A 9,419-nucleotide genomic window follows, 5' to 3' on the forward strand; every position below is an offset into this window, starting at 1 on the left:
AAAAAAAAAAAAATTAGTGGGGCATGGTGGCAGGTGCCTGTAGACCCAGCTACTCGGGAGTCTGGGGCAGAATGGTGTGAACCTGGGAGGCGGAGCTTGCAGTGAGCAGAGATCGCGCCACTGCACTCCAGCCTGGGGACAGAGCAAGACTCCGTTTCAAAAAAAAAAAAAAAAAAAAAGTTAAGTATCTCCACAGGTAGCTTACTCTATGTTCACCCTATCGTTGGTTTTTTAGGAACAAACTCTATTTGGCTAGAATATATCATTCTTTTCATGTATTGCTGGATACTACTTGTCCATATTTTGGTGAGAATTCTTGACTATTTTCCTCTAGAGTGATTACATGTAAGGGCACATGAGAACTGTTGAAATGTTCTGTATCTTGATTGAGGTGATAAGTGACCTGTGTCAAAACTCATTGAAGTATACAGTTAAAAGCAGTGCTTCTTATGGTACCCAAGTTACACCTCAACATTGATTAAAAATCCTCTCAGACATCAAATATATATGGGTAAAATAACAAGACATCTGGATTTGTTTAAAATACTTAGGCACATAAACAGGGGGAAGGGATAAATCTAACAAAACTATCTATGGTTTTAAAATTATCGAATCTGGATGAAGGCAACATGGGGATTCATATTACCATTCTCCCAGTTTTGCTACCCATTTGAGATTTTTCATAATACTAGTTTACAGAAAAAGCATTAATCATATTGCTAATTCTATGCTTACCAAAAAATTGCCTAAAATAATCTTATAGGAGCAAACTTCATTTGAAAATACTCAAAAGTCCCCAGCATTCAAGAAACTGCCCAATCAAGAAAAAGCCACATTAGAAACAGGAGGCAGTTGGCTGGGCACAGTGGCTTTCCTGTAATCCCAGCACTTTGGGAGGCTGATGCATATGGATCGCTTGATCCCAGGAGTTCGAGACCAGCCTGGGCAACATGGCAAAGGCTTGTCTCTACAAAAAATATAAATATTAGCTATGTGTGGTGGCACGTGCCTGTAGTCCTAGCTACTCCTGGCTTGAGCCCAAGAGGTTGAGGCTGCAATGAGCCTTGATCACGCTACTTCACTCCAGCCTGGGCAACAGAGCAAGACACAGTCTCAGGAAAACAAAACAACAACAACAACAAAAACAAAACAGGAGACAGTCATATTTGCATCCCAATACTCTTTATTCCCAGTGTTCTATCCTGTCCAAGTGCTGCCTAATGGAAAAATCTCATGGTGAACTTGCCTATAGATCCCTGGGGCAAAAAAATTACATGTGCAGAATACAACAGAGCTTCTAAAGCAGCATCCCAGTTTCCACTTCCTTCCCTCAAACCTGAGAAAGCACAGTAGACCTTTCTTACAAGGTTCTAAGCTGTTGGAGGCTGCCTGAGGGACTGCTCTCTGTTTTGAGGATCTCACACCTTAGGGAGGAAAGCACTGGATCATGCTTGGCAAAGATGCAGACAGACTGAAGAGCAGATGCCTGGGGCAAGATATGATGGGTAGAGACATACAACAGACCATCAAAGGCCCAGAGGAGAGACTCTTGGGACAAATAAATACTTAAAAGCAGTTGCCTATGAGAAAATGGAAAAAGCCACAAGCAAAGGTAAGATCCATGCTCCAAAAAGGCCTGAGAAAATCTTAAACCTTCTCCTCAGACTGATCCCAAAGCTTAGAACTAATGCCAAGGTAATAGCAAAAATCCTCCCTGGAAAAAAGTCAGTCTGCAAAAATTGGAAAAGGAGGTTGTTTTTTTCCACAATGCCTAATTTCTAACAACAACAACAACAACAACAACAACAACTCAGAAAACATGGACCAATAGTGGAAGAAAATAAAGTGATGGAAACCTTCCCTGGAGAAACATAAGCTTCAGGCATACTAGACAGATTTTAGACTGTCTAAAATATTCTCAAAAACTCATGTAAACACATATAGAGAAAAGGAAATCAGGAAAAAATATATGAACAAAATATCAACAGAGATTACAAAAAGGAAGCAAACGAAAATTCAGGACCTGAAAACACAGTAAGTGAAAAATTCAGTAGAGGGGTTTAACAGCAGATGAGCAGGCAAAAGAAATAATCAGTAAACATACAGAGAAGAAATTACAGAGACAGAGAAGCAGGAAGAAAAAACAATGACATAAAGTAAACAGAGCCAAGAGAGTTATAAGGCACCATTAACTGGACACCATTATGGGTGTCTAGGAGAAGATGCTGATAGATCACTGAAGAAATAATGGCCAACACTTCAAAATTTGAAGACAGACATGAATCTACAAGGCCAGCACACTCAACAAACTCCAAGAATAAATTCAAGGAGGTCCCCACCCACACTTCTCAACTACGCTTACATGAAACCAGCTTCAGGAACACAGGACTGGCAGGGGGAGAGAAGTTAAGAATAGTGGCATCATGCCTCTCTCAGGGAAAAACTGTCACCATAGACTGAGAACTGGAGAGGGACAGGGTTCCATCTTGTCATTTTCACAGCCCATAGTGGAGTTTCTCTCAGAGTGGACCAAAATGGGGGTAGGGAGGGTAGCAGTTTGTGTGTCAAATGTTACAGACTCTCACTGTTCTCAGAAAGGCTCAGTTGATTTTTCTGAATAAATGTTTCTCTAAATTCCTGAGTGGTCTTAAGACAAATTCTGTGTAGTTTACATGGTTGTTTTTGGTTTTCTAAATTACCAGTTATGGTGTTTTGCTGGAGATCTAGTCCACATAGCTCCTCATTGCCATTCCAGAATCCACATTTCTGATTATAGTTGGGACCAGAACTAGGGCCAGGCAATTAGGTAAGTGGTGTGATCATTATTTGTCCTCATGGGCAGAGAGGCAAAAGACAGTGGAGAAGTAGAATTAGGAGATGAGCCTGGCAGGCAGAAGGAGGAAGTGAAGGAAAAAGCCGTGACAAGGAAAGAATGAACAAGCCTCAGCACCTAAGCAAGCAGATGGGAAGTTTGCCAAGGTAGGGAGACTTCCTTTACCTAGATCACAAAGAGAGAAGTAAAACAGACAGGGGGCACTACTGAGCTGGTTTCTAGATGTTTCTTCTCTCATGCTTCCCATCTTAATGAACCTGAGTGTGAAATCTGAATTGTGAGGAGAAATTTTTGAGACCTGGACAATTTCCGCATAAACTGGGTAATGGGTGAAATTAATAAATTGCTAATTTTGTTGAGTGTGATTCTGGTACTCTAGTTATGTTAAAAAGCAAAACAATAACAACAAAAATAGTCCTCAGAGAAGCAGCTGCAGTAAATTTACAGATAAAATGGTGTCTTGGATTGGCTTCAAGATGCTCTAGCCTGAAAACAGAAAGCGTGGGGTGGGGAGGGGGTTGGATGAAATAAGAAGAGCAAAGTGTTAAGGTGCAAGTAGGGAACAGAGAGATTTGTTATATATTCTCTCTACTTTAGTTCGTTCTTCAATATTTTTCATTGTAAATTTGAAAAAAATTGAATATCCCTTCCAAGATAATTTGGAGAGGAAAAATAGAGAAAACTTTCATTTCCACGGTGTGAGTGGAGAACACTGCAAACTGGTCTCACTCCTGCCATCTGTTGACATCTGTGGGACTTAATATCCTGTAGGAACAGAAACTGAGAGCCAGAAGAAAGTGGTTTAAATTAGTTACCAATAAATTAGATATGAACATAAGGCAAATTTGAAACATTTAGCTCCTCCATGTACATTTCATTAAAATTCTCCTAAGATAAAAAAACAGTTCCTACATTTTTGGGGATGAAAAATGTTCATATGTTGATCTGATGATCAAGACTTCACTATATACATTTCTTAAAACTCATTAACTAGAACTTAAAATGTGAGAAATTTTGTCTCAATTATACCTCAGTGAACCTAATTCTTAACAGAAACCCCCAAAATCCCAGCTTGCTCCACAACCCAGTCCACTTGATCCCAGATGTTACATAAAGTAAAAATTATTATTTTTTGAGACAGAGTCTCACTGTCCCCCAGGATGTAGTGCAGTGGCATGTTCTCTGCTCACTGTAACCGCCATCTCCTGGATTCAAGCAATTCTCTTGCTTCAGGCTCCAGAGTAGTTGGGATTACAGGCGTGAGCCACCATGCCTGGCTAATTTCTGTATTTTTAATAGAGATGAAGTTTCACCATGTTGGCCAGGCAGGTCTCGAACTCCTGACCTCAGGTGACCTGCCGACCTTGGCCTCCCAAAGTGCTGGGATTACAGGTGTGAGCCACCATGCCCAGTCGTGAAAATTATTTCAACTGATTAACACAGTACTTCTTAGTCTGTGAAATGGGGATTCCAATTCCTAACTTCCACATTGGTTGACGAGATGAATATGGCAATGACTATAAAGCCCTATCCCTGGGACAGGACAATGGCTCAGCACATGCTGACTGAATAATTTTTTACAAGACCTGGTCTGCACCATGAATGCAGCAGCCTGAATAAAGCACTGAGAGAAGAAACGTAGGGACAATGATGGAAGTGCCCTGAATGAGGGCATCAGATCTGGGGAACGTTCCCCATGAGGAGAACCAGCTGAGAGGTTCTGAGCCTCAGACGGGACAGTGTAGGGCACAAGATGTCAGACATTAGCAAAGGAAACGCACGATGGTTTAGGGCAGAGAAAGCACTGCAGGAAGGCAATACATAAGAAGTCCCCACCTGGGGTTGGGCTGTCCTCCCTTACCCTGCAGGCAGTCCTCTCATGGGTAACGTGGGTGTGGAGGAAGAGGAGCTGGGGACTAAAATAGTTCTAAAATTAGCTCTGTGATCCTCAAAGGTGGCCTTGAAAATCCTCAGTACCAGGGTAGAGCCTCTTCTTGTTAAAAAAAAAAAAAGGACCCAAAGTCTGTTCCAGAGAAGAAAACAATTGTAGGCAGGTTCCTGGGAACAGATCCTGAGTGTGGGCATCACAACAGAGCCTGTCCTGACATGATGCTTACACTAAACACAGCTTATCCTGTCGGTGCTTCCAGAATAAGGAAGTGTTGATATTCATTGTAATATTTAACACATTGAGAATTTAATATATGCCAGGGACGGTTCCAGGCATGGCACAAATTTTTCTGTATTCAATCTTCACAACTGTCCTATGAAGTGACTATTACCCACCAATTTCAGATGAGGAAACAGGCACAAAACATTTAAATACCTTTCTCAAAGCAACACAGCCAAGAAAGTGATAGAGCCTGGGTTTCAACTCTCACTGTAAAGGGTTATGTCTTAACTAGTAGGCATGGCTCTGACATTTCTCAATGAATCTGCACAGGTTAGGAGGGGATCTGGGTCAAGCTAGATTGGCTTGCAAGGTCATGAGGTGTATCTTGACTGATGGGTCTCTCTACCTTAGGGTTCTGCTTACAATTTTTCCATAATGAAATGATTAAAATCAGTCATTTGTCTAGTCCACGGCCCCAGAGGCATTTAAAAAAACTGCTAGGCCCAATGGTTGCTGTTACTCCCACTCCAATAAGCAAGGAAGCCCTACCAACCTGGTGAGGATGAAACTCACCTTTTTTCCCTTGCCCAAATGCGTATATATGGGGCTTGGGGTGTCCTGCCCTAAAAACCATAAAATCTAATCAGACAATATTACTCTTATATAATGTGGCTCACTTTCCAACCCGACTCTGGTACAGCATCACATGACAGCAGATGCTGAAGGAAACTATTTTAGCCCAAAATATACTTCTTTGACATGTTTTGAAGTGGCTGCCACAGGCGCAACATATTGAAATGGATAGCCCCGCAAAGCTGCCTTTAGTGGGAAAATTTGCATCTGTAGCAAATCTCCACTAATGTAGCCAGACCTCCTGTGTTCTAAACCTTTCCTAGGTCTGGAAGAGATAGCCAGCTTGACGCGTAGTGGCTCACACCTGCAATCCCAGCACTCTGGGAGGCCGAGGCAGGTGGATCACCTGAGGTCAGGAGGTCAAGACCAGCCTGAGCAACACGGTGAAACCCCATCTCTACTAAAAATACAAAAATTAGCCAGGCGTGGTGGTGGGCACCTGTAGTCCCAGCTACTCAGGAGGCTGAGGCAGGAGAACTGCTTAAACCGGGGAGGTGGTAGTTGCAGTGAGCTGAGATCATACCACTGCACTCTAGCCTGGGCGACAGAGCAAGACTCTCTCTCAAAAAAACAAAAACAAACAAAGAAAAAAAATAACTGAAAACATACATTTACCATCTATTCTGAGGGCTGCCAACTAAGAGGCTTCATCTACATAACAAGAACTTTGATCTACGCAATCCCCTTACCTCTGGCATACTTCTGATTCCAGTCTAGGCAACAGCTTAAGTCTCTCAACCAACTGTCCACTAAAGAATACCTAAGTGCCCCCATGAGGTGTAAACCCGTTTGGAGATACTCGATTTTTGGGAGGAACCCATGTGTATCTTTCTCACATTGATTTATGATTTTCTGAGGCAGGATCTCGCTGTGTTGCCCAGGCTGGCATGCAGTGCAGCCAACATAGCTCGTTAGAGCCTCCACCTCCCGGACTCAACTGACTGGGCCACCCAAGTAACTGAGACCACAGGCATGGGACACCACGCTCTGCTAATTTTTTATTTTTCTAATTTCACGTAGAGACAGGGTGTCTCGCTGTGCCGCCCAGGCTGCTCTGGAACTCCTGACCTCCCACAGTGCTCAGCCTGATTTATGATTTTACCTGAAATTCCTGTCTCCCTGGATTGTATAAAATTAACCTGCAAACCGACCACCTCGGGCACGTTCTCAGGACCTCTTGAGACTGAATAACCTGGGCCACAGTCACTCACACTGACTCAGAATAAACCTCTTTAAATATATTTTGTCGTCATTAGCTGGGCTCCAGGGAAGAGGCCGCATGGGTCCCCACAGCTACCTCACCTCCCGCGGACGCTGCCCCACGCAGAGCCCCCCACACACGTCTAGAAGTGCCCATGCCAGGACATCTGGTCCCGGCCTACCCTCCCATCCAAGGAAGATAGTCCCAAGGCGGGCTGCCCCAACCCAAAGCAGCGACCCTTCCCCAAAACACGCGGGCGAAGTCCTCCCCGGTCCCGCCTCCCACAACAAAGTCTGGAGCGTTAAGAGTCGGAGGGAACCCGAGTCGGACCTAGTCCATCAGTCTCTGGGCTGTAACCCCCACCCAACCCGTGGACCCAGTCTGTGGCCAAGCCCCCTCCACCTCCAGCCAAACGACCCCCGTGGCAGCTACCTAGGCCGCTGGCCCGTCCCCACCCGAGAAGCGGCGACCGTGGCACACGGAGACCTGGGTTGCTCGGCGCCCCTGTGAAATCCAGGCTGCCTAACCGCCACTACACGCAACCGGGGACGGAGACTGAGTAGCGGCCCAGACCTGGGGCGCTGGGTGAGCTGCAGCGCCACAGCCCACTGCAAGGCGCGGCCTGGGTCTCCGCCCCTCCCCAAAACATGGAGACGCCGGGCCTGAGGGAGGGCGCGCTACGGCCCCAGCAGCGCCCTGGCGTCCCAGGCCTTCCCGGCCCTTCTTCCTGCGCAGGAAGGGCGCGCTGGAGAGAGGGACCCGCAGGAGCGCGGCTCACCAAGGCGGCTGACGGCGAACCGAGGCGGTGAGGTCACCGACGGTGGACTATCCACCTCACGGCTCGCAGACGCCCAGGAATCTGGACCGCTCGGCGCCGCGCCGCACTACGCTACGCAGAATCCTCAGCGCGGCCGGGACTACGCTACCCAGAATCCTCGGCGCGGCCCGTGGCTAGGCGACCTGCCGCTTCGCATCCCTTCGGTGGACTGCACCCCCCAGAGTCCTCGTTGAGTCGTCCAGGTACACGCCCCAGAATGTTGGTCAAAGCCGTCCACCGGGGACTGCGCGACCCGGAATCCTTGGAAGGACTCCTCTCTGACAGGCGCCGCGACCCTGTGGTCTTTTGGAGGCGGAGGGATCCTTTCAGAACCGGCGATGTCTTTTATTTGTGTAGCCCTATACATACAATAAGAATATTTTTCCATTTCTATGATATAGGTAAATAATTTTCCCACCGTCTTTGATTATGGTTTTTTTTTCTTTTTGCTATGTAGTCCTTTTGATCTCTGAGAGATTTTCCTACGGATTTTGTGGTTTTATCATTCGCATTTAGATCTCTCAATGGTTTAATCTTTCTCCANTAAAATATAGTCTTTTACCACATAATTTAAGGTTTCAGCTACATTATTGAATATACTACAATTTAATTTGCATTTCAATTTCTAATTTCCCCCCATATATCTAATTATGCATCAGTGCCACAATTCTTTCATTATGTAGGGTGTATAATATGCTGATATCTTTTGTGGCTCGCCAAACCACATAGACTTTATATTTCAGGCCTTTACTAGGTATACTTTCTGTTTGCTTTTTCTCTTTTGGTTTTTAAATTTTTAATTATTCTGGATAAATATTAGTTGTACATATTTATAGGTTACATGTTATATTTTGATACAGGCATACAGTGTTTAATGGTCAAATTAGGGTGATTGGGGTATCCATCCCCTCAAGCATTTAGCATTTCTTTGTTTTAGGAACTTTCCAGTTCTCTCTTTTATTTTTAAATATATAGTAAAATTGTTCTTAACTATAGGCACTGTATAGTGCTACCAACTACTAGAACTTATTCATTCTATCTAACTGTATTTTTGTACCCATTAACCAGTCCCTATTTATCCCCTCTACCCACCATCCTTCCCAACCTCTATTAACCATCTCATTCTACTTTCCGTCTCCATGAGTTCATGTTTTTAGCTCCCACAAGTGAGTGAGCACATGTGGTATTTGTCATGCTGTGCCTTATTTCACTTAATGTCCTCCATTTTCATCCATGCTATTGAAAATGACAGAATTTCATTCTTTTAATGACTGGCTAATATCCCATTGTGTTTATGTACCACACTTTCCTTTTCCATTCATCTGTTGATAGACACTTTGATTCTATATCTTTACTATTTTGAATAGTGCTGTAGTAAACATGAGAGTGCAGATATATTCTTGAAATATTGATTTCCTTTCTTTTGGATATATACTCAGCAGTGGGATAGCAGTGGGATTGCGGGATCGTATATATTTGTTAATTCTTTTGAGGAACCTCCATACTGCTCTCCATAGTGGTTATACTAATTTACATTCCTAACAACAGTGTATGCTGATTCCCCTTTATCCACACCCTCACCAGTATTCGTTATTGCCTGTCTCTTGAATAAAAGAGAATAAAAGCCATCTTGACTGGGGTGACATGATATCTCATTGCGGTTTTGATTTACATTTCTCTGATGTAATAATCTGATGATTATTGATATTGAGCATTTTTTTCATACACTTGGCTGTTCGTATGTCTTATTTTGAGAGATATCTATTCAGATCTTTTGCGCATTTAAAATAGCAGGTTATTTGTCTTTTTCCTATTGAGTTGT

At 43.9% G+C, this 9,419-nt stretch overlaps 1 protein-coding gene across 5 annotated transcripts in view; it reads right to left on the bottom strand.

Annotated features, from left to right (window-relative positions):
• The window catches only part of ZNF337 (zinc finger protein 337), a 25,208-nt gene extending 17,507 nt beyond the window's left edge, over window positions 1–7,701 (bottom strand). For 2 of the 5 annotated variants that reach the window (XM_017862793.1, XM_017862792.1), the window contains exon 1: window positions 7,559–7,699. The gene's annotated coding sequence lies outside the window, so the exon portion shown is untranslated. Of the gene's footprint in view, window positions 1–7,212 lie in introns of all 5 variants that reach the window. The other 3 variants (XM_017862789.1, XM_017862790.1, XM_017862791.1) reach the window with 3 other exon arrangements.
• Between the last annotated feature and the right edge of the window lie 1,718 nt (window positions 7,702–9,419).

This window comes from Rhinopithecus bieti, unplaced genomic scaffold (genome assembly GCF_001698545.2).
Source record: "Rhinopithecus bieti isolate Rb0 unplaced genomic scaffold, ASM169854v2 scaffold_66136, whole genome shotgun sequence".
Taxonomy (NCBI): Eukaryota; Metazoa; Chordata; class Mammalia; order Primates; family Cercopithecidae; genus Rhinopithecus; species Rhinopithecus bieti.